The sequence below is a fragment of the Natrix helvetica genome (genome assembly GCF_964273705.1).
Source record: "Natrix helvetica genome assembly, chromosome: 1".
Classification (NCBI taxonomy): domain Eukaryota; kingdom Metazoa; phylum Chordata; class Lepidosauria; order Squamata; family Natricidae; genus Natrix; species Natrix helvetica.
The window spans coordinates 82077605-82103151 of NC_138548.1; the positions used below are offsets into that span (position 1 = coordinate 82077605).

Below are 25547 nucleotides of genomic sequence, written 5' to 3' on the forward strand. Positions count from 1 at the left end.
TTTTTCAACAATTCTATTTCCTGCAGATTGAATCCTGTTGGGGACTAAAAGAGGCTCAGTTTCCTTGCAGATATTACAGATCCCGTACTCTTCATGCAGAGGGACTCAGTGGCTCAGTGGCTAAGATGCTGAGCTTGTCGATCAGAAAGGTTGTCAGTTTGGCAGTTCAAATCCCTAGTGCTGTGTAATGGAGTGAGCTCCCGTTACTTGTCCCAGCTTCTGCCAACCTAGCAGTTCGAAAGCATGTAAAAATGCAAGTAGAAAAATAGGGACCACCTTTCGTAGGAAGGCAAGAGAGTTCTGTGCGCCTTCGGCGTTTAGTTATGCTGGCCACATGACCAAGGAGAGGTCTTCGGACAGTGCCGGCTCTTCGGCTTTTAAATGGAGATGAGCACCACCCCCTAGTATCAGGAATGACTAGCACATATGTGCAAGGGGAACCTTTACCTTACTCTTCATGCAGTCTACAAGCTGAAATATTCATTCTAGCAAACATGTGTTAGAATTCAGATATTCTTGAATTTACAAACAACAAGTGGTAATTTCTTGAATAGTATTCACTGCACTATTAATATTTCAAGATGTTTAACAACCAGTTCGCCGAGCATGTGAATGTATACCATATTTTTCAGACTATAAGATGCACCAGAGTATAAGACGTACCAAGAATTTTGAGAGGTAAATTAAAAAAAAAGGTTTTTGCCATCTCCGGCCCCCAGGCACACTCTGCTGGCCTCCCAGACCCTCTGCACACCCCGGTTTTGATGAAAGGGGGTGTGCAGAGGGAGTGGCAGGCCTGTAAAAGGACTCCTGGGGGCTGGGGAGAGCAAAAAACCCAAGCAAAAATGGGCCATTTTTGTAAAAAGAAAAAAAAGGGGGGAGCGTGCAGAGAGTTTGGAAGGCCTGCAGATTGCTCCTGGGGGCTTGGAAGGGCAAAAGCAGCCCTTTTTTGTGAAAAACTGGCCCATTTTCCACTCATTTCTGCCCTCCCTCCCTCCCCAGCCCCCAGGATGACTTTGCAGGCCTCCCAAACCCTCTACGCGTCCATTTTTGTGAAAAATGGGATGTGTGGAGGCGGGGTTTTGGGAGGCCAAAAATGCTGTATTCAGTGTATAAGACACACCCAGATTTTCACCCTCTTTTTGTGGGGTAAAAGATGCGTCTTATACTCCGGTAAGCAAGTATTTATTTATTTGTATCCTACCTTTATTATTTTTACAAATGTGCACAGTAGTATCTGTACAGAGAATGGACTAGACACTCCTAAGTCCAGATGGGAGATTCCACAGAAGGTCATGGAGAATAAGAAGACTGAGATCCCATGGGACTTTGAGATCCAGATGGACAGGCAGGTATTGGCCATTCAACAGACACTATGGTAGTAGATAGAAGCAGAAGACACTGATGGTAGTAGAGGTATTGGCAACAAGTGACGCCAACATCAGTAAGAAGAAGTATGAGAAATTAGAAAAGTGTCTGGGGATGAAGGAGGAACTAGCAAGGATATGGAAAATAAAGGAAAAGTGGTCCCAGTGCTAATTTTCTTCCCTGATGTTTTGTTAAAGTCTTCTTTTCCCATTTATGACTCAGCAAAAAGTTGATATACACTATATTGCCAAAAGTATTCGCTCACCTGCCTTTACTCGCATATGAACTTACTGTAAGTGACATCCCATTCCTAATCCATTGGGTTCAATATGACGTCGGTCCACCCTTTGCAGCTATAACAGCTTCAACTCTTCTGGGAAGGCTGTCCATAAGGTTCAGGAGTGTGTTTATGGGAATTTTTGTCCATTCTTCCAGAATTTGCATTTGTGAGGTCACACACTGATGTTGGACAAGTTTACGTGACCTACCACTTTGTGGCTGAGTTGCTGTTGTTCCCAAACACTTCCACGTTCTTATAATACAGCTGACAGTTGACTGTGGAATATTGAGGAGCGAGGAAATTTCATGACTGGATTTGTTGCACAGGTGGCATCCTATCACAGTTCCACGCTGGAATTCACTGAGCTCCTGAGAGCGATCCATTCTTTCACAAATGCTTGTAAAACAGTCTGCATACCTAGGTACTTGATTTTATACACCTGTGGCCATGGAAGCGATTGGAACACCTGATTCTGATTATTTGGTTGGGTAAGCGAATACTTTTGGCAATATAGTGTAGATTGGAGTTAAGACTCCTACCTCTGGCAGCCTTGACAGCTGATCTCCAGACAGGAGAGCTGAGAAATGAAGAGGAAAGGAATTCTGATTGATGACTGCATCCATGAGTTGAGACATCTGTCAAACCATTCCTATTACTGCAGTATTATGATTGGAGCACAATTTTTCAAGTTGGTGATGCCAAGAAACTGTGGGGGAGAGAGTCTTCTTTGTATGGGAAAAGGGATTTTGTATGCCAAAATTGAGGCAATGGGCATTAGCACTAGAAACAGCAAAATCTATATCAGCTTTTGCTGACTCATAAATGGGAGAAGAATACTTTAATAGAACCACTGGGAACAAACTGAAACCATAAGATTAGTGTAATATTTATTTATTTATTTATTTAAACTTATTAGTCGCCCCCTCTCCCCACAGGGACTCGGGGCGACGTACACAAGCAACAGTCAACACAGTGTCATACAGAGGAGGTACAAAATAAATAAATAATTACAATACTGAAAAAGGTTAAAACCTCAATAACATTAATAGTTTAAAAACTAAAATTAACAATTAAAAATGACCTAGGGGTGGATAAGTTGTCGAGTTATGCCAGGCCGGCTAGCCGAAACAGGTGGGTCTTCAGTTTACTGCGGAAGGAGCGGAGATCGGTTGTTGTTCTAATGTCTGGGGGGAGGTCGTTCCAAAGGGTAGGGCCCGCCACAGAGAAGGACCTACTCCTGGGCACCGCCCTCTGACAATCTCTAGAGGACAGCACCCGGAGGAGACCCTCTCTGTGTGAGCGAATGGGCCGCAGGGATGTATGGGGCAGGACACGATCCCGCAGGTAACTAGGCCCTATGCCATGGAGCGCTTTGAAGATGGTAACTAACACCTTGAAGCGCACCCGGTAGGCCACAGGAAGCCAGTGCAGCTCGCGCAGGAGCGGTGTTATATGGGAGAACCTCGATCTCCCCATAATTACCCGTGCGGCTGCATTCTGGACCAACTGCAGCCTCCGGGTGCACCTCAAGGGGAGCCCCATGTAGAGAGCATTACAGTAGTCCAGGCGAGACATCACCAGCGCGTGAGTGACTGTATGCAAGGCCTCCCGGTCCAAAAGGGGTCGCAATTGGCGCACCAGGCGAACCTGGTGGAACGTCCCCCTCGCCACGGCTGCCACATGATCTTCCATAGCCAGCCGGGCATCAAGGAGGACGCCCAAATTGTGTGCCCGTTCCACCGGGGCTAATTGTTCATCCCCGATGGCCAGCGATGGAATGTGCTGGTTGGACCGGGGTGCCGGAAGCCACAGCCACTCTGTCTTGGAGGGGTTGAGCCTGAGCCTGTTGTCACCCATCCAGACCCGCACGGCTTCCAGACAACAGGACATCACTTCAACAGCCTCGTTGGGGTGGTTTGGGGTGGAAATATACAGCTGAGTGTCATCAGCGTACAGATGATATCTCACCCCAAAACCACGGATGATCTCGCCCAGCGGTTTCATATATGTGTTGAACAGGAGAGGCGATAGGATCGACCCCTGTGGGACCCCACAAGTAAGGGGCCTCGGGGTCGACCTCTGCTCCCCTGTCAACACACATTGCGTCCGGCCAGAGAGGTAGGAGCGGAACCACCGCAATACGGTGCCCCCGATCCCCAACCCCTCCAGACGGCACAATAGGATACCATGGTCGATGGTACCGAAAGCTGCCGAGAGGTCTAATAGGACAAGGATGGAGGAACAACCCCCATCCTTTGCCCTCCAGAGATCATCCACCAACGCGACCAAGGCCGTCTTCGTGCTGTGACCGGGCCGGAAGCCGGACTGGCGCGGGTCTAGATAATCATCTTCCTCCAGGTGACGTGGAAACTGCTGAGCCACCACACTCTCAACAACCTTCGCTAAAAAAGGAAGGTTGGAGACAGGACGATAATTTGCTAGCTCCATTGGGTCCAGAGAAGGCTTCTTGAGCAGGGGTCTCACCACCGCCTCTTTCAAGGCGGTTGTCAGGCCTGTAATTATATTCTTTTTTGGATCTTTGGCCTGCCACACTTTCTTATAATTTTCTATGCTGTTTCAATAGTGTAGTAGTTGGGAGGGGGGAATAGAAAGGAGTAGGATTGTAGAATGGATTGTTGACATTCTTTTGTAGAAGCCAAGGTCATCTTTTGTCTCAGCACCTCGACACCTGGCCAGAAGAAGATGGGTGTACATGCCAGCGTGGAAGATGATGATTGGAACATGTGATGGATTTGTGGGTGTGGGGAGAGATCATGAACTTTCAACTAGGTGAACTTACAGGATGTAATTCAGAGTTGAAATTTCCATAGAGGTGCTAAATTGCCTGCGGAATAAATTGGACCTTAAAGGATGTTTTGCCTTGGACAATGATTTATTTCTGCATGGTATTTAGAACCCTAACATTATTTCAACTCTCTACTTTAAAAATATTTCACTAGCTCCCTCCCCCTATCAAGGGGGAAGGGCTGGTGATGGAAGATCTGGTGATTAGGTCTCGGCATTCCCAATGCTGACCGGGACAGCGTAAATATCAGCGAAGAATAAATGAGAAGCTTTTGGTGATAAGAAGCTGAGCGCGGAACTTCAAAGGCAATGGAATGCTGCTTCCAGTTTAATTGCATCAGGAGGAATGCAGGAGGAGACACGACAAGACGAAGGAAGGTGGCAGAAATATTTCTTCAGCAAATTGTGAGTGCATGCTCCCCCTCCTTCCCCCCAGCTTGGAAACAAGGCTTGGAAAAAAAAAACCTAGAACAGAGGTTTGGGCTCCTTCCAGACGGCAATAAATGAAATGGCATATCACCCTGCAACTAGATGGGAGAGAGATTCCCTTTCAAAATGGGAATTTCAAAGGAGGCAGGAAGAAGGAATTTTTCCAGCATCTGTCACTTGCAAGCCACCACAAATGGGGCTGCAACCAGTAAATGAAGCAAATTGGGCAGTAAATTGGGCTTTCCTCCCAGGACTTGGATGGAAGAGATGCTACTTACAAACTCCTTTGCCATCAGCATGGGGAAATGATCCAAGCCAGCAGAGGGCACCTACTTGGCCCATAACTCATCCAAGCCAGCAAAGTGCACCTACTTGGCCCATAACTCCTCCAAGCCAGCAGGAGGGTCCTTGGCACGTAAAACCCCCTAGCCAGCCATCATTGGTTGAGCTGCAACCTGTGAAGCAGGCAACCCCGGGATGGGTCTTAACCCCAGGTCATGGATGGGAGGGATGCCAGTGGGCACCTGCCCTCCCTCAGCAGATGGCACCATGGCAGAAAGCTGGGCAGTGGCCAACCGAGGGATTGACCTCCCCACCGGTTCCAGTCTCCCCTGCAAGGCCCCAAAAGGTTCTTACCAGACCTTCCTACAGAGAAGAAATCTCCATGGAAGAAGGTATTATCAAAGGGAGGCCTGCGGGATGGATGGCGGGAAAATGTGCGCCTGCAAGGCCCCAAGTGGTTCTTACCCCACCTTCCTACAGAGTAGCAATCACCAACATGGAAGAAGGGATTACCAAAGCCAGGCCTGCAAGATGGGAAGCAGGACAAGGTGCATCTGCAATGCCCCAAAAGGTTCTTACTCCCCCTTCCTACAGAGAAGCAATCTCCACCATGGAAGAAGGGTTTACCAAGGGGGCAGCTGCAAGTTGGAGAGCAAGGCAGTGTGATGAAACGGTTCCTGAGTTTAGAGATGTAACTAGGTTCCATTCCTCGTGGGGCCCAATTAAATGCCACCATTGTTGTCAACTTGGCCACAGAGCGTCAGAGTGCTTGGCTCCAGCCCCAATGCCACAAACGTGCGCACCAACCACCACGGCGGTAAAGAGAGGGTCCCAGATGCCACCACAGAAGAGTCATCTGGGCCAACAACCTCTGGAAGAGGATCCCCAACTTAAGGTGAGGAAGTGTCCTACCAAGGGGGAGGCCTCGGAAGAGGAAAAGGGCAGACATTCTCCGGAGGAGGATCCCCAACTTAAGGTGACAAAGAGTCCAACTAAGGGGGAGGCCTCGGAGGGGGAAAAGCCTAAACGACCTCTGGAAGAGGATCCCCAACTTATGGTGATGAAGAGTCCTACCAAGGGGGAGGCCTCGGAGGAGGGAATTGCCGAAGAACAAATGTGTGTACCAGTCGCCATGGTGGTAAAGAGAGGGCCCCAGATGCCAGCACAGAAAAGTCATCTGGGCAAACGACCTCTGGAAGAGGATCCCCAGCTTAAGGTGACAAAGAGTCCTACCAAGGGGGAGGCCTCGGAGGAGGGAATTGCCGAAGAACAAACGTGTGTACCAATTGCCACGGTGGTTAAGAGAGGGCCCCAGATGCCCGCACAGAAAAGTCATCTGGGCCAACAGCCTCTGGAAGAGGATCTCCAACTTAAGGTGACGAAGTGTCCTACCAAGGGGGAGGCCTCGGAAGAGGAAAAGGGCAAACAATCTCCGGAGGAGGATCCCCAACTGAAGGTGACAAAGAGTCCAACTAAGGGGGAGGCCTCGGAGGGGGAAATGCCCAACCGACCTCTGGAAGAGGACCCCCAACTTCAGGTGACGAAGAGTCCTACCAAGGGGGAAGCCTCGGAGGAGGAACAAGGCCAGCCGTGGATGATTGAATCCAAGAGCCCAGAACCTACAGCACCTGCAGTAGAGAGCCCGAAATGGCCATGGGAAGAGGTCGCAATGGACTTCATCATGGAACTCCCAGACAGCAGTGGGCATAAAGTAATTTGGACTGTTATTGATTTGTTTTCTAGGCAGGCACACTTCATTGCTTGCTCAGGATTGCCATCCGCAAACGAATTAGCGAAAATGTTTGTGAAACACATTTATCGCCTGCACGGAGTACCCAAGAGGATCATTTCAGACCACGGAGTCCAGTTCACAACCAGGTTCTGGAGAGAGGTCCTGAGATCCATTGGGTCCACACAAGAACTGAGCTCAGAGGTTCATCCCAGCATGAACGGCGCAGCAGAGGGAGCCAATGCGGTGGTGGAACAATACATCCGGTGTTTTGTGGACTATCAGCACGACAACTGGTCGGACTTGCTACCCTTCGCCGAAGTGGCGTACAACGATGCGGTCCACAGCAGCAGAGGATTAGCGGGTTTCCAGATTACCAGTGGCATAGAAGTTGTTGCCATGCCTGAGTTGCCTAGAGAACCTCATTCTTTCATGTCTTTGAGTGAATGGATGGACATGCTAAAGAAAGGATGGGAGAATACGAAGAAGGCTCTAGCAGTTGCGGCAGAAGCCTACCAGAAGCAAGATGATCAACATCGCTCGCTCCAAAACCCCTACCGTGTGGGGGACAATGTTTTTGTATCTACCAAATACATAAGATTAGAAATGCTTAGTAAGGAATTGGGTCCAAAATTTCTAGGTCCATTCCCGATAGTGAAGATAGTTAACCCAGTTACAGTTCAACTCAGTCTACCCAGAAGTCTAGGGGAAATTGACCCAGAATTTCATTGTAGCTTGTTGAAACCAGTAATTGGGTCTAACAGAAGAGCATCCACCCAAGCTCAATCTCCTCCTTTAGTGATGGAAGGGGAACCACAATCTGAGGTGGAAAAAATTGTAGATTTCAGGCTGAATAGGGGTTGCTTACAGTACTTAGTGCATTGGAAGGGTTACCCTTGGTCTGAAGCTAATTGGGTAAACAGTGGGAACCTGAAAGTGGAGAAGTTAGTAAAGCAATTCAATGGGAAGTTTCCCGAGAAGTCAAGGGGTTCCCCTGGGTGGAGAAGAGGTGGTTAATTTTGTTATGTTAACTTTTATGTTATTCTCTTTGCAGGAAACGTTTTTCTTTTGAGGAGAGGCCGCCTGTCAGGCCTGTAATTATATTCTTTTTTGGATCTTTGGCCTGCCACACTTTCTTATAATTTTCTATGCTGTTTCAATAGTGTAGTAGTTGGGAGGGGGGAATAGAAAGGAGTAGGATTGTAGAATGGATTGTTGACATTCTTTTGTAGAAGCCAAGGTCATCTTTTGTCTCAGCACCTCGACACCTAGCCGGAAGAAGATGGGTGTACATGCCAGCGTGGAAGATGATGATTGGAACATGTGATGGATTTGTGGGTGTGGGGAGAGATCATGAACTTTCAACTAGGTGAACTTACAGGATGTAATTCAGAGTTGAAATTTCCATAGAGGTGCTAAATTGCCTGCGGAATAAATTGGACCTTAAAGGATGTTTTGCCTTGGACAATGATTTATTTCTGCATGGTATTTAGAACCCTAACAGCGGTTGGTAAAAGGCCCTCACCCAACGAAGCGTTCACCAGTCCCAGTAGCCAGCCTCGTGAACCCTCCCAGGAAGCCAGTACCAACCAGGAGGGACACGGGTCCAATAAACATGTGGTGGCTCGCAGTCGCCCGCGCAACCTGTCCAAATCTTCGGTGACAACAGGGTCAAACTCCTCCCAGTGTGGAATCTCAAGACTAGCCTCGGGCGCCCCCTCTGGAGTACTGGACTGGGTCCACCCCCTCCGGATCTGATCAATTTTATCCTGCAGGTATTCCCCAAACTCCTCTGCCCTGCCCTGCAATGGGGGGTCCCGCTGTCCCTGCGATAGCAGGGAGCGGGTCACCCGAAACAGGGCGGCAGGGTGGTTCTCTGCGGATGCTATAAGGGTGGCACAATATTGACGTTTGGCCACCCTTATTGCCACAAGGTAGGTCCTTAAGTAGGCTCTTACCTGTGTTCGATTGGATTCGGAGCGGGAGGATCTCCACTTGTTCTCTAGGCGTCTCCTGTGGCGTTTCATCGCCCTTAGCTCCCCGTTAAACCAGGGGGCCCGGGTCGATCGTTGCCATCGGAGAGGCCGCAAAGGCGCAACCTGGTCCAAGGCCCCGGCGGCCGCACTGTTCCACGCGGCCACCAGGTCCTCCGCCCGGGAGCGGGACAGGTCTGCAGGAGGTGGCCCAAGCTCCGCCTGGAACCTATCTGGTTCCATCAGACGCCTGGGGCGGAACCATCTGGGACCGTCTGGTTCCGCCTCCCCGCGGCGGGGAGTAGCGCCAGGGAAGTCCAGTTGGAGAAGTGAGTGATCTGACCATGACAGGGGCGTGATGACTAAATTCCCTCTTCCCAGATCACTCGTCCACTGGTCGGAGACAAACACAAGATCCAGTATGTGGCCTCTTTCGTGTGTGGGGTCCCGAACTACTTGAGTCAGATCCATGGCTGTCATGGAAGCCATGAATTCCCGGGCTGCCTCGGATGCCTCTCCCGTCGACGGCAGATTGAAATCCCCCATCACTAATAACTTGGGGGTCTCAACCGCCATCTCCGCGATCAGCTCGAGGAGTCTGGGCAGGGCCGTTGATGTATGGTGGGGAGCCAGGTATACTATCAACAGACCCAACTGACTCCCTGGGCCCCATTTCACGCCCAGAGACTCACAACCAGATGTCTGCGACACAGTGAATTCTCTTGGAGCCAAATCTTCCCGGATGATTATCGCTACCCCACCGCCCCTACCCTTAATATGTAAGTTACCTTTTGTATTTCTTTTGTGTGGTATGAAATTTCTGCATTGTTTTTGATAAGGGTAAGGAACCTAACATCTGTGATTTAAAAATACACCGCACAAAAAGAAATGCAAAATTTATATCCTGAAAGAACTCCAAATGGTGATTCTTTCCATATCTATACAGCCATCTCCATTACAAGACTTAACATCTTGATCTACAATATGAGACTCCAATTACTGAGTCACCTTCCAAACTGATATATTTCACCACACAGAACAATGCATCATTTTTAATGAAAAATAATAGATACACATTTATCAAAAGGGCTGTATTCAGAAATCAGAACATATTCCTGATATTTATTGTTCATTTACAAATTGCAGTTACCTTATAAAAGAGTTTCAAAAAGAGACAATAGAATAAAAGTGCATGTTTTTTAAAGAATTCTTTAGCTTGAGAATGAATGAAAATATTGCTTTCCTCATCCACTGGCAATATTAATTAGCTAGCAATAGTAACATTCGTTTTATTTATTAGTCATTTAAAGCAGCAGTCCTCAACCCTTCTGGCTTTGCTCATTGGTGGCGGTGATGAGGGGGAGACAAGATGGTTCTGTGCAAGCTACAGGGGAGCGCAGTTGCACACACAATTCCATTTATGCAGTGACGTGCAGTCAGGTGAGGCAAGTGAGGCACAGCCTCACCGCTCTCATCATGAAAAGAAAAAAAATGTAAAAAGGAAAAAGCTGAGCTAGTTGCTGCCTCACTGTGGATGACTCTGCTTAACTGTTTAAAAAAGCCTCTAAAAAAGCGCCCTCTACTATGAGGCAGGAGAACTGCATGCCTCCTCTAATCTGACTTTAGGTGTTTTATGATCACTCAAGCAGAGTTAAGCAAGGGTTAAAAGCCTAAAAAACCCTGACATAGGTGAGGCATGCAGTTCTCCTGCCTCATATTAGAGGGCGCTTTTTAGAGCTTTTTTTAACAGTTAAGCAGAGTCATCCAGGGAAGCCAGGCAAAGAGCCATGCTGTAGCACACACACTTTCCCCCACCTCTTTCTTTTGGAAGACTCGGATAGGCTCCCCTCCAGCTTCTCTGCCTCTCTTCTCAACCCAGCCTGCCAGCAGGAGGTGAGTAGGTGGGCTTTATTGCGTTTCCCACCCAGACAGCAGGCTGCATTTGCAATGGTGGAGGTGTTTGGGGAAGGCAGCAGGGGAATGGGGGTGGGATGGCAGAGGAGCTGCTTTCAAGCCACTGGAAAAGATATCCAATCCAACTTGTATGTGTGTGTGTGTGTGTGTGTGTGTGTGTGTGTGTGTGTGTGTGTGTGTGTTTGAGAGCTGGAGGAAGGAAGAGAGGGAGGAAGGAGGGGAAGGGAGAAGAAAAAGAAAGAAGGAATCTTCTTTCGCAAAGGAGAAAAACAATGCTGTCGTTTTACATTGGAACTGAGCATGCTTGGCTGTGGAATTCTGGGAATTGAAGTCCACAAGTCTAAAAATATTTGAAACCCACCACTGGGTCAGTGCCTCACCAGCCATAAACCTCACCGCACGTCTCTGCATTTGTGTAATGGAGCTTTTCATGGAAAGACATGATAGCAGTGTTCCAGTATTTGAGGGGATGCCACAGAGAGGAAGGGTCAAGCTATTTTCCAAAGCACCTGAAGGCCAGACTAGGAATAATGGATGGAAACAGAACAAGGAGTGTTAGATCGGCATGGGAAGAATAGACACCAGGCTTGGAAAACTTTCAGCCCCTTTTATTTTCCTAGCCACTGCAATACAAACTGCCAGAAGGCTGCCGGAGTTCTCTATTTATTGAGCTCCATCAGACTAGCCGGCCAATAACAGCAATTCAAAATTTCAGCAGTTTGGCAAACCAATCTGTGGCAACCTGCAAATTCATGCTATATACGTCAGTACGTTACAAGGAAAAATTCAACCTGGAAATAAGGAGACATTTTCTGACAGTGAGAGCAACCAACTAATGGAACAGCTTGCTTTCAAAAGTTGTGGGAGCTTCACCACTGGAGGTTTTCAAGAAGAGACTGGACTGCCATCCGTCAGAAATGGTGCTTGGACCAGATGACTTACAAGGTCCCTTCCAACTCTGTTAATCTGTCTATATGCCACTTGTGCAAGTGGACTTGCACATGTGAGTGCATTTGCCTGCCACCTACATAGTCTGTTTCCGAATAGGCCAGGGGTTGGAGATCCTTGATTTAAAACACTTAATTCAGAGCAAACAGATTTACGAAATTATCGCCTGCTATATTTCCTTTCCATGTATTTTCTTCAGTTCGTCTCTGTCAGTACTGAATAATTCAAATCCCAGATTAGCTAAGTATTAGCTACATTAGCATCCTTCAGAACTAACAATCTATAATTCTGCTTATTTTTTTTAATCTATGTGTGATATACAATTGTTTTTGAAAAAGAATGTTCTCTCCCCCCAATTTATATATTGTTGCTTATTTTTGTCAGGTATACTTCACTGTGTATTGCATTCTTAGGTATTGGAAGAATGTTTAGCTCCTTTTCCATTTATGTTTATCTTAATATAACAAACATAACTGACTTGTATTATGGCTGCAGTCTAAATTGACATAGTGCAGTTTAATGCTGTCTGGGCACTATGTCAACAAACAGTTTAGACTTGCCAAAAGGGAAAAAAGACCCTCTTAAATTGTACATTGTGAAACACAGGAGAATCATAATAGAAGAGATGATACAATCTATCCCTGGAACAGATTGAACAAATAAATTATGCTCCCTAGTAACTGCAAAGTAACAGAACTAATATATAATGGAATGCTGAGAATTTACTGTTTACTTTGTCCAAATCAGTAGCCAGATTTGATTTCGGTTTTCATAAGCAAATCCATATTTTCCAAAATTCTTTTTTCCCTAGATATATTATGAGGGCTACATCCTGCTGCGGATGCTAGGATCACCATTAGAATTCATATGTCAGCCTGATGTTAACCCCATATTCTGTGCAAAAAAAGTCTAGATTAAAAAGGGAAATATTGGTTCTAAATCAAATAGATCTGGAAGTGAGCTTTTGGCTTTCATCAACAAATGCTTTTTGTCTTCTTTCATTCTCCACACAAGAGTCACTTGAAGTATTTTGTACCATACAGAAGTGCAGAAATGCTATGATACTGAAGATCCAATGCAAATAAAGATATGAAAATCCATATTGTTGAAGTTCATATTTCATGATTAAGAATAGTTCATTGAGAAACCACACATTATTATATTCTCAGAACACACTAAACCAACATTAGGTAAACCACTTAGTGTATGTGAACACAGTTTGTTTTAAAATAGGAAAGGGTAGTCATGAGAGAAAGGCTTCTGGGCTAGGTTCCAAAGTGTTTGCACCTGTCATTAATTGTCAAGCTTCTGTAATTTATCCCTAATTGTTTTTGCTAATAGTTTGATGTGATTTGATCAGTTTAAATAATTACAGCACTTATACTTCCTTTGTTAAAAATTGGGGTAGAGCACATGCTGATGATACAATACAATGAGTTCTTCTGTGACAAAACTTAATCAGAAAAAGTTCCAAATATAGACTAGTAATAGATTTTAAACAATGTCTCTGCAATTCATCATGCTACAAAGAAATGTAAGGAAGATTAGTCATTTCAGAGCTCCCAACTTTGTTCACATCTATTCACAGAATACCTTATCCTAATCCTTGACATAGCAGAATAGCCTTACCTGTTTGGTTTTAACTTACCTTTTCCTCTTCTGAGGAAAATAGACAATTTGCCACAGACATCTTGCCATGGACAATTCAGTGTGGAACAAGTTGCCGTTGCCAACTTGCCATGGGAAAACTCGCCAGGGCCAATTCCACATGGGATAACTCAATGAGATAAATGTTATCCACCATTGTTTCTTTGACATTATTTCCATGGACTAAAATGGAAATAATGTCGAAGAAACAGTGGCGGATAGCATTTATTGTGTCGAGTTATCCCACATGGAATTGTTGTCCTGTAGCAAGTTGGTCACGGCAAATTGTCCCATTGTGAGTTGGCTGCAGAAAGATGGCTGTGGTGAGATGGCTCTGGAAAGTTGGGCATGGTGAGATGGTCGTGATGAGTTGGTCACAGCAAGATGGCCATGGTGAGTTATCCTTGTCTCTTCTATACTGACGCCTAAACATTTTCAGAATATGTCCATTTGTTGTAATAAAGTAGAAGATCCTCTATGCTGAGAAGCATCATTCCATAGTATAATGACTTTGCTGGGTAGTCTTCATCAAAAGAAAAATCAAGAAGCACTGGCAATAGTAATGCCCTCTTATCCTAGACTAGACCATACATTGCACCTTATATGGTGTTGCTTTTGAAAATTGCAATTGATGCAACACAGCAATGTAACACCTGCAGATGCTGCATTGGGTCTCATCTGCCTTTTGTTTTATAATCTGACGCTGATATTTTTTAAAAACCCACATGGCTTGGTTACTGAGTAGTTAGGACTCTCCTGGGTAGAAGTGACCCATTTCCTGAATGCACCTTGACAGGAAATATTTGTAAAGTGAGAACTGGGGGGGGGGGGGAGATGCAGATGGTGTTTTTCCATTGCAGCCCCCATATTAGGGAACAGTTGCTCTACCCAGCTGGTCCTGATCCTGGGATTGTTTCATAAAACTGTTAAGACAGGATTTTTCTGCCGAGCTTCAGCAGTCTGATGTTCATATTGACACCTACTGACTTGCTCCACATGCATTTAAAAAATTTGGGAACTTGATCATCTGCCATTTTGATCCTGTTGATCGCCTTGCATTATCTCAATCCCATGATAAATCTCACAATTATTGATAAGGAAAATAAAATGCACTTGCTCTTCCAATAAAGGACAGCAAAAAGTGATCATATGAACCCTGCCAATTAGATTCCTGAGGCGCAATGTGGAGTGGAAATGGAAAGGAGAGAAGTGTAAGTGAAAAATCTAGTTAATAGCTGTACTGTACGCCTCTTATTGCCCTCATTGAACAAGATCAGTACTGTAGAACTCTTGAGCAAAACATTGTCTGAACAGTACCCCCTTTGCACAAGTATACATGCATTTACTCTTGTAAATTCATGTATACAACCTGGTTTAACTATGGGATCTATTCACCTTGGAAGGATTACATGATTCAGCCGGTGCAGGATTCACCGGCCTCCAAGAAGGAGTAGCTGTGGCTTCTGGCCCCCCGGTTCAACCAGCTAATTCCAACACTGGCCATTGGGGGCGAGCAACTAGCCCCCATGGAACAGGCGCGCAATTTGGGCGTCCTCCTGGATGCCCGGCTGTCCATGGATGACCATGTGGCAGCCGTGGTGAGGAGGGCATTCCACCAGGTTCGCCTGGTGCACCAATTGCACCCCCTATTGGACCGGGATGCCCTTCGCACAGTCACTCACGCGCTGGTGACGTCCCGCCTAGACTACTGTAATGCTCTCTACATGGGGCTTCCCTTGAGATGCACTCGAAGACTGCAGCTGGTCCAGAACGCGGCCGCGTGGGTGATTATGGGGAGTACGAGATACTCCCATATAACACCTCTCCTGCGCGAGCTGCACTGGCTTCCTGTGGTCTATCGGGTGCGTTTCAAGGTATTGATTACCATTTTCAAAGCGCTCCATGGCACAGAACCTAGCTACATGCGGGATCGCATCCTGCCCCATACATCCCTACGACCAATTGTGGACGGCACCCGGAGAAGAGGGACTTCTCCGGGTGCCGTCCACTAAGCAGTGCCAAAGGGCAGCGCCCAGGAGTAGGGCCTTCTCTGTGATGGGCCCAGCCCTCTGGAATGACCTCTCCCCGGATATTAGGATTACCACCGACCTCCGCTCCTTCCGTTCAAAACTCAAGACCCACCTTTTTCAACTAGCAGGCCTGGCTCAACCATAGTTCCATTTTATTCCCCCTGGCAATTTTTAAACTTATAATCTCTATTGGGGTTTTAATTTAACTTATTTTAATATTTATATGTTATTATAATATTGTATTGTGTTTTATACCTCCTCTGTACAATGTGTACAATGTGTAATTTTTATATTATGTGTTTTATTTATTGTACGCCGCCCCGAGTCCCTTGTAGAGAGGGAGCGGCTAACAAATTTAATAAAATAAAAAAAATAAAAAAAATCAGGGAATGTCTTTCTCATTGCATACCAACAGCGTTGTGTTAAATGAAAAATAAAAAAGGTAGGAAACGTTACCTGCCTACTTGGGGGGTGGAGACTTCTTATTATTATATTGGAGCAGTTTTATGAATCTGACTCTGTTTTTATTTGAAGCTCAGAAGGACCCTGACTTTCTATTACAGCACCTGAATGAACCTTTTACAATAGTGGCCTGGGGTGTCAGACCTGACTTGCAAAAGCCTATTTGAGTGCTAGAACACCATTATCTAGCAATACAACAAATGTTCATAATGACCTTGAAAATCAACACACAAACTCTGAAATAATTCATTTAGAAACAAGTTTTCCTTGGGTAGTAAAAACACAGAAGACCCAAAGACAATGAATGCTGCCATTTCATGGTTAAGGATTTTTGCAGCACAGATTTGGGAACCTTAAAGGAAATCTTCACATCAGTTCCAAACTTACCTTGGATGGGAAGAAATAAAGAGGGAGCATTTTTGTTGCAGAACTCATTTTCTTAAAAAAAATGTTTATCCCATTCCCTGGAAGCCTTTGACTTAAAGAACCTGATTTAAATTGTTCCTTTGCGGGTGATATTTTCTGACAGCCTTTTATAATTTTTAACATTTATTTACTCTTTTATGTTCTGCTCAGTTTGATTACTTAAGTGTTTATGGTTCAGGTTTCTAAGCCCTTTTGAGCTTTTAGATGAAGCAGCCAATGTAAATATTTAAAATAAAATAACTCCAATGTTAGATCCTGGAAACAGAGCAACACAGGTGAGCTAAGCAGCTTTGTTAAAAAGCTTGGTCTGAACAAATAGCCTCTAATAATTATCATTTTCACAGAAATAGGAATGTCAGCTAATCATCCATGGGAAGAGATTCTAAATATCATTTTTGGACTATATTGTCATCTAAGCTGGCTGTGTTCTAGCTATTGAAGCCAAATTTTTGAACTGCGTTTCTAGTTTAGCCTAGCAAAAATAATATCCCTGTAAGAAAGCATAATCTTTTGGGGAGAGACAGAGAAGAAAAAGAAGCAGCCACTACTCTCCTCTCACAAACACAGTGAAATAGGATGGAGTAGGCTTGAGCTCAAGTCAATATAAAAAAAAAATCACAGAAAAAAAGTAAAAAGAATGGATTGGGCAGGGAGACAATAGGGGGATAATTTCTAAAATGTGTTATGAAGGGTATATCATGTCTTGAGATTACAGTGGGGTAAGTACTATCCAAAAAACTAGAGTGTTGGCTGAGAATGAGTTGTCCTACTGGGACTATTTTTATTGATTTTCAGTTCCTCAAGGTAATGGCTTCCATTTCATTCCTGTCAGATAATAACCACTTTGCTCCCATTTTGTCTTTTCCCTGTAAATGCTTTCTGTTATAAACATGCTTTATTTTCTCCATCCAGAATTCCACTCTGGGGAACTCACATGTCATTTAGCCTTGCAATCTGTGAGAAAACATGAAAGATAAAACATTTTGACAAGTCATCTTTTTTTGGGGGGGGAGGGGGATTCAAAATGTTGTTTCCAAAATGGTCCATCTAACATGTACAAATGTTGTCACTTCTGCTATACTGTTAAGCCAGTTTTGTCAGATCGTGATATAGTTGTTTTGGTTTGTGGCTTTTCTTGGCATGTTGTTGACATGTATTTGTTCTGCTTGACTAAACTATTAATTTTTATTGGTCTTTAACTTCATTAATACATTGAACAGAAAAGCAGTCAAAAATAAATGAAAGTACAGCCCTGTTATTGAACATTCTAACTGTAATTCCAGTGTAAGTGAAAGTGTAAGCCTACAAATGCAGAAGGCGCTTTATCACTACACAAAGAGCTTATTTAGACTGTTATGAAGTATCTATGGAGATTCTCAGTCATCCAGATCATAGTTGTCACAAAAGTGTTTTTTTCAGAAGACAACTGGACTTTATGTTTTTTCTTGAAGACTTTTCACTTCTCATCCTAGAAGTTTCTTCAGTTCTGGCTGAAGTTCCGATTGAAGAAGCAGCATCTTGGATGAGAAGCAAAACTTCTTCAATGAAAAAAACAAAGTCCAGTTGCCTTTTGAAAAAGCACCTTTGGGACTTATATGAGGTGATTAAGCTTCATATAACATTGGCAACACAAATTTCTTTAGTTTTGAATCAGGTGGCTACCAGTCTAGAACAAATGAGTTCTTGTCTCCTTTTGCTAATAGGTGTATTTTCCTTGAGATACATTCCTATGAGAACTTTAAAAATACAGTAGCTTTGTCAGAACCACTATCAACGACTAGAAATCTTGTGTGGTAAACACACCACAGGTCTGCAATAAAAGCTATGTCTGTTTAGAATAATAATTGTAGAAAATCATCTTTGATCTAAAAACGTTGCCTTGGCCTTCTGATATGCTTGAAAAGTTTTATACTGTGCTTAGTTTAACCAGAAACTTCAACTATTTTAAAAAGTAGACAAATAAGGACATATGCTTTCTTTTGCTAACTGCATGCCCAAGTAATCCTCAAATAACATAGCAATCGCTTGTAAATTGAATTGTTTCTATCCCTGGGAATAAATGGTAGAAGGGGAAAATAACCTCTTTGAGACAATGCTAGGTGTTGGCTTTTTATTGTGGCATTTTTTCCAGCCACAATAAAGATTTGTGGCTTGAAAACTTGAAACAAAAGAGGAAAAAATGAGCAACATAGAGTATTCCCATATGTCTTTTGTTCTGTTCTGTTCTGTTCTGTTTTTATTTATTTCTTTATTTTTGGATAGGCAAAAGTTGCAAAAAAAAGAGAGGCTTTTCTCTTTAGTATTTGGCTATTTAGGGTGCTGAAAATAATTTTTAGACTAATGATCATTATGTTCATCTCCAAAATAGAGTAAAGGTCTGAAATAAAAAACAACAACACAGCACTTCAGTAATCTGTCTGTGCCTGTTGAGAAGAATGATCCATAGACCACATTTGCAAAATTGGCAGTGCAGCAGATTTATGTGTTTGGTAGTGTTTGTTCATTCCTCCCTTTATTATGCGTACAGAGACATACATTTTCCATACTGATCTGGTTGTCAAATACTTCCCTAGAAATAAATTACTGCTAAAGCTCTAATGCTGGTTTGAAATGAAAGTGTGAAATCTGGGCATGCCTGGAGGAAGCAACCCTCAACACTTTCAGTGTAAAGAAAGAGGCAAGGGAGGGAGCTAATGATGACAAAGTATATCAACAAACTCCAAGTAAAGATCAGATGACAAAAATGGCCTGCAGGAACACAGGTGGCTGCAGAGAGGGAAGAGTGATACAAGAGCACTCTATAATGTTAGAGTTTTCAGATTCATAACAAGATGTTTGCAACCGACAAGTACAAATGTGTGGTGATGTCTAGAGTGACACAAGAGGGGACCCAGCTTGCTTAGGACTGAAAAATGTGAAATCTGAATAGAAGCGGGATGGCAGATCCTTGCAATCCTTTTGATTGATGTGGATCTGATCACAACTGCCTAATGTCCAGAAGTGCCTAGGTATAAATTTAACATATACAGATGAATTGACATTTTATTTACATATGTTGCTTCTTTGGCTCTCCTTCTTGAGGATAGGTTTCCCCTTTTAACATTTAGTAAAGGACTATCCCTAAAGTCAATATTATATAAACTGAATATGATATAAATATATATATATTTTTAAAAAAATTATTGGTTTTTAAACATTTATAGGAAAGGGTAGGTGGATGTACAAAAAATTTTGGCAGCTCCATTGTGCTAAAGGTAGAAATCTCTCCAAATCTCACAACTTTTACAGAGAAAAACAAAAAACAAAAGATAAAAGATAAGCAGAAACAGCATCTTGTTATACATTGTATCAACCATATGTTCAATCATCTCTTTTGCCACTTTCTAATATATCAACAATTACAATGATCTTTCAAATACATTTATTTTTGTGACCTGAGTGTTTTCAATATTGCTCCCTCCACTCCTGTCCTCTGGCGGAGCCACAGCCCCTCCCTCCTTCATATCTTGTGTATTGTCACCTTTTTCACTACCGAATATAATATTTTTATATTACATTTATATATTTTACAAATAAGTATAAACACATAAGCCCCTAAATTTATATATTATATAAGCTGAAAGCAACCTGGAAGCTGCATTGTGTATTATTTAAAACCACTGCATAACTTTGTATGACAGCACAAAAATCACTTTAAAAGCCAACAAAAGACTTTTCTAATCAATGTAAAAATAAGCTGTTAAGATTTATTTAAGCAATAATATTTTGTTTATTATTTAGTAAACGTTATGAGACTTGGGGGGAATACCATTTTCTGCACGATGTAGCTGTCAAAAAATTTTCTTCCATACCTATTACCTTTTCCCTTAAAATTCTGTAAAAACCAATAAAAACTTTTAATAATAAAAAAAGACTTTTCTAATCACTGTTATCACCTCTGATGACACTGCATTCAAAACAATATCTAAAATGTGAACTTGGTCTTCAGATAAAGCATAACCTTTTCCAAATGATTAGCAGATTTCCTATACATCATACTTCTACATTATCTGAATTAAATGTCAGTATATTTACCTTTCTATCTTTGATACAAGCGCAGGAATAGTATAGTTCTTTTCAGTTTAACATAAGGAAACAAGAGAAACCTGTCTTCCACATGCATAATAATAATGATGCCCAGTTAGTATATATCATCAGAGAAATTGTCTGAAATGTACAAAAACATTTCAAATTTATATTAGAAATGTGAAGAACAAGAATGGGGGTTTTATGATGTTTTGTGAACATATATAAAAGCCAGAAAGGTTTGCATACAAATACATGCACCAATTCAGAAAGTCTTAAAAAGCAATGTTCTGTACAATTGAAATCAAAGGCTTTCCTTTTCATACTGATGGACAAACAGCTGGAAAAAATGTCATGGAACTTTGTTTTTGATAGCCATGATAACTGCAGCAAGATTGTTATATGCTTAGAAGTAGAAAGACTCAATACTTTTTGCATGAAATGGAAAAACAAAATGAACTTATGATATATGGCTTTGATCCTGACCTACTGACCTATCCTTCCAAGGTTGATAAAATGAGGACCCAGATTGTTGGGGGCAATATGCTGACCACTTAGAGAGGGCTGTAAAGCAGTGTGAAGTGGAATTTAAGTCTAAGTGCTATTTGAAGACCAGAAAAAATATGTAATAGAAAAAAAGAGGTTTTTTTTGTAACTTTAGAGTGAGAAATAATTTTGTGCTCGTAATTATATTTACTGAACCCATTTTATATTTGTTTTTTGTTCTCTTTGTCTTTTTTCTTTCTTTCCTTTATATTCATTCTTGTTTTTATTTGATTTTAAAAACTTTTAGTAAAATTATTATAAAAATTAAACAAAAAGCTGGCATTCTACTAGTCAAAATAGATGTTTTTAAGCCCCACCAAAGCTCATTTGTATAGCACAGAGCAGCCCTGGCAGCTGATTCTTCTGTGGACAAATAGGTATTTTGTGACCGGCTTTGCATTTGATAAATAAATAAATCATATGTATGTCACTTATAGATGAGAAAATAAAATAATGGGGAAACTAAACAATTAAACCATAACTTCATACCTCCTAATTTGTTTATACTCATTGTGGGAAATCACATAAATGGGCCATGAATGGAAGGAACCGCAGCTGATCCTACAGGTTGATTAGAAATTACAGGGCTTTATTGGAAATTAATTGTGATTTTTAAACATTTCTCTGAAGAGCTATTTTCCACATAAATTAATACAATGATTCCAAGGAGAGGAATACAGAGGTCTTGAGCTGAACAAAATAACAAACGATAGAGAGGGAGAATGAGATATAATTTAGTTTGAAGAAAGAACAAATAAAAATTTCTAGCAATGATAATTACAATCAGCCTTTTTTCACTAAGAGAGGTATAAAATTGCATGTCCTATCATCCTGGTAAAGATTATAGGATGGTAGTCAATATGTATAGAGGCTCAGGCTGGAGCAAAGGTTTATTTAAATAATGTTAACTAAAAACCTCAGGGGGAAAAAACCCCTAAGAATGCAGCCTTAATAAATTCAATAGATTTTCCCCCTTCCCAGTGTGTGGAATTAAAAGTGACAGTTGAAGGATTACATGAATTAAATCTGTATTTATTAAACAAAGCAACATTCTCCATATTAAAGGTTGAGAATCTGCAGGTGATAAACAGATCATAATTCCATTTATTAAATGTCTCAGCACTAATGGAAAAACAGAACACCATGAAGTCTTGGGTATCAACAAAGCAGAGAAACCATATAATAGGAAATGTATTAGAAAGGATTCCACATATCCATATAGGTTCATATGCATATATTAAAATAAATAAAAATGTCATTTTGAGGTGGTTGGTCTACACACAGAACATATAGGTTGTTATCCTCAACAACCTGCTGTCAGGCCTGCAGCCGGTTCCTTTTGGGATCTTTGGCCTGCCACTCTAATATTCTATTCTACTATGCTGTTTCATTAGTGGGGAATTGGGAGGAAGAATAGTAAGGAATAGAATGTTGATGTCAAGATAAAATTCCTTTCTAGAATCCAAGGTCATCCTTTGTCTCTACACTCTGCACCTGACTGGAACTGGATGGGTGAAACTGCCAGCATGGCAGTGGAAGTTTGGGCCATGTGATGGACTTGTGAGTGTGGGGGCATTATCTTGAACTTTCAACTGGGTGGGAAAAACTGGGAAGCTTTCAGATTCAGGTTTTCCCAAATGTGCCAACATGACTTTCTTAATAAAATGGAACTTTGAGCAATACTTTGCCTTGGACTCTGATTTAATTTTATGGCAAGTCCTGGAAAAACTTCTAGCTGCCAAGCTATACACAAAGTTGTCGTAGTGTGAGTTCCACAAAACCTCACTGGATTACCTGGATTATTGCATCGCCAACGAGGGGATAGAAATGGATCCAGGAAAGGTAAAAGACGTGTTAGACAGGAAACCTCCAAGTACTTGCAGACAACTACAGAGCTTTCTTGCATTTGCCAATTTCTACAGGCAGTTCATTCCGGCTTTCACAGAGATTGCCTTCACACAGGGCCTTCCCCAACAAAGCCAAAAGCAAACCAACCCCTAAAGTGGACAATGGATTGTCAAAAAGCCTTTGAGAAATTAAAACGGTTCTTGGCTCAAGAGCTCATACTGCAACACCCCGACCCAGATCGACAATTCATAATCCAGATGGATGCCAGTGATGTAGCAGTAGCAGCAGTGCTACTGCAAAAGAATAAAGAAGGCCACCTCTTGCCGTGCACTTCTGTCTCCAAAAAACTCACCACTACTGAAAGGAGGTGGGCCATTTAGGAGAAAGCGGCATTTGCAATCAGGTGATCCCTGCTCACTTAAAGCCATCTCCTGGAAAAGAGGGATATGCCGTTCGAGGTCTAGATTGTTCATAAAAAACTTGAAGCTCTCAAAGCCCATCGAAGACTATCCCCAAAACAAGTTTGCTGGGCACAATACTTCCAAAGGTTCCAATTCAAACTGAAACACATCCCTGCAGGGAAGAACTTGTTGGCAGAAGCCTTGTCAAGAAAACTGCAGTACAACAGTAAGAATGAAGAAGTTGTTCACCCCATCCTTGCTTCCTCCTACCAAAAGGTGACCCAAGTCACCATCTGAAGCCAGGATAAGCTGACAGCGAAGAAATCGGTACTCCCAGACAGACCTGTAGCTCAACAATAACAAGGACATCCTAACGATGAAAGATGGCTTAGTCTGGAAGGTGTCCAAAGTGTACATCCCAGCGGGGGTGAGGCTGGAAGTTCTACAGTGAAGCCATGATGCGAAACTAGGAGGCCACTTTGGATTCCTAAAAACACTCCATCTTGCCAGGCATCAATTTTGGTGGCCAAAGATGAAATAGGAACTGGAAAATTACGTAAAAAGCTGTGCTACTTGCGCAACAATGAAAATACGACCAGGGAAGCCCCCTGGACTACTACAACGAGTGGCCAGCCCTAACCGACCATGGGAAGAGATCACAATGGACTTCATCATTGAGCTCCCAGACAGCAGCAGGAATAGAGTAATCTGGACAGTTATTGATTTGTTTTCCAAGCAGGCACATTTCATCGCTTGCTCAGGGTTGCCGTCCGCAAAGAAATTAGCGAAAATGTTTGTGAAACACATTTATCTCCTGCACAGAGTGCCCAAGAGGATCATTTCAGACTGCAGAGTCAAGTTCACTGCATTCTGAAGAGAGTTCCTGAGGTCCATTGGGTCCACACAAGGATTGAGCTCAGCGTTTCATCCCAGCACTAATGGCACAGCGTAGAGAGCCAAGCGATGGTGGGACAATACATCCAGTGTTATGTGGACTATCAGCAAGACAACTGGTCGGACTTGCTACCCTTCGTCGAAGTGGTGTACAACAACGCAGTCCAGAGAAGCACTGGATTAACTCCTTTCCAAATTATCAGTGGCATGGAATTTGTTCCCATTCCTGAGCTGCCTAGAGAACCTCCCTCCTCCATGTCTCTGACTGAATGGATGGAAATGCTAAAGAAAGGATGGGAAAATATGAAAAAAGCTCTAGTGGAAGCAGCAGAAGCCTACAAGAAGCAAGCTGATAAACACCACTCCCTCCAATCCCCCTTTCGTGTGGGGGACAAAGTTTTCATATCTACCAAATACATAAGATTAAGAATGCCTAGCAAGAAATTTGGCCCAAAATTTCGAGGTCCATTCCCAATAATGAAGATAATTAACCCAGTTACAGTTCAACTCAGTTTACCCAGAATTGTAGGGAAAATTTACCCAGTATTTCATTGTAGCTTGTTGAAGCCAGTAATTGGGTCCAGCATAAGACCGTCCACCCAAGTTCCCTCTCCTCCTGTAGTGATAGAAGGGAAGAAACATTATGAGGTGAAAAAAATCTTAGACTCCAGGCTGCATAGGGGTAGCTTACAGTATTTAGTGCATTGGAAGGGGTACCCTTTGTCTGAAGCTACTTGGGTGAAAAGCTGGAACCTAAAAGCAGATAGGTTTCCAATAAGCCAAAGGGTCCCCCTGGGGCTGGGGGAGAGAGGTGGTTAATTCTGTTATGTTAACCCCTACATTATTCTGTTTTCAGGAAACATTTTTCTTCTGAGGAGAAGCTGCCTGTCAGGCCTGCAGCCAGTTCCTTTTGGGGTTTTTGGCCTGCCACTCTAATATTCTATTCTACTATGCTGTTTCATTAGTGGGGAATTGGGAGGGGGAATAGAGTAAGGAGTAGAATGTGATGTTGTCAAAATAAAATTCTTTTCTAGAATCCAATGTCTAGAGTCCTTTGTCCCTACATCTCTGCACCTGACTGGATGGGTGGAACTGCCAGCATGGCAGTGGAAGATTGGGCCATGTGATGGACTTGTGAGTGTGGGGGCATTATCTTCAACTTTCAACTGGGTGGGGAAAACTGGGAAGCTTTCAGATTCGGGTTTTCCCAGATGTGCCAACATGACTGTCTTAATAAATTGGAACTTTGAGCAATACTTTGCCTTGGACTCTGATTTAAGTTTGGATGTTATTTGGAACCCTGACACCTGCTCATCAACCCCTTCATGAAGTTTCAGATTGTTCATCAAACCCCAAACATTTATTTAAATGAAAATAATGTAATACAGGTAGTCATTGACTTAAAACGGTTCATTTACCAACCATTCAAAGTTACAATGGTGACTTAGGACTGTTGCAGCATTGTGTGATCAAAGTTCAGATGCTTGGAAATTGACTCAC

The 25547-nt window shown here is 42.9% G+C and overlaps 1 protein-coding gene and 1 long non-coding RNA gene across 2 annotated transcripts in view; both read left to right on the top strand.

Annotated features, from left to right (window-relative positions):
* The window catches only part of LOC309385115, a 58964-nt gene extending 33859 nt beyond the window's left edge, over positions 1-25105 (top strand). The window contains exon 6 of the long non-coding RNA XR_014174157.1: positions 25082-25105. This is a non-coding gene — a long non-coding RNA (uncharacterized lncRNA). The remainder of the gene's footprint in view (positions 1-25081) is intronic.
* Positions 1-25547, top strand: part of TP53I11 (tumor protein p53 inducible protein 11) — a 373245-nt gene that overhangs the window by 201790 nt on the left and 145908 nt on the right. The gene's annotated exons all lie outside the window — the stretch shown is intronic.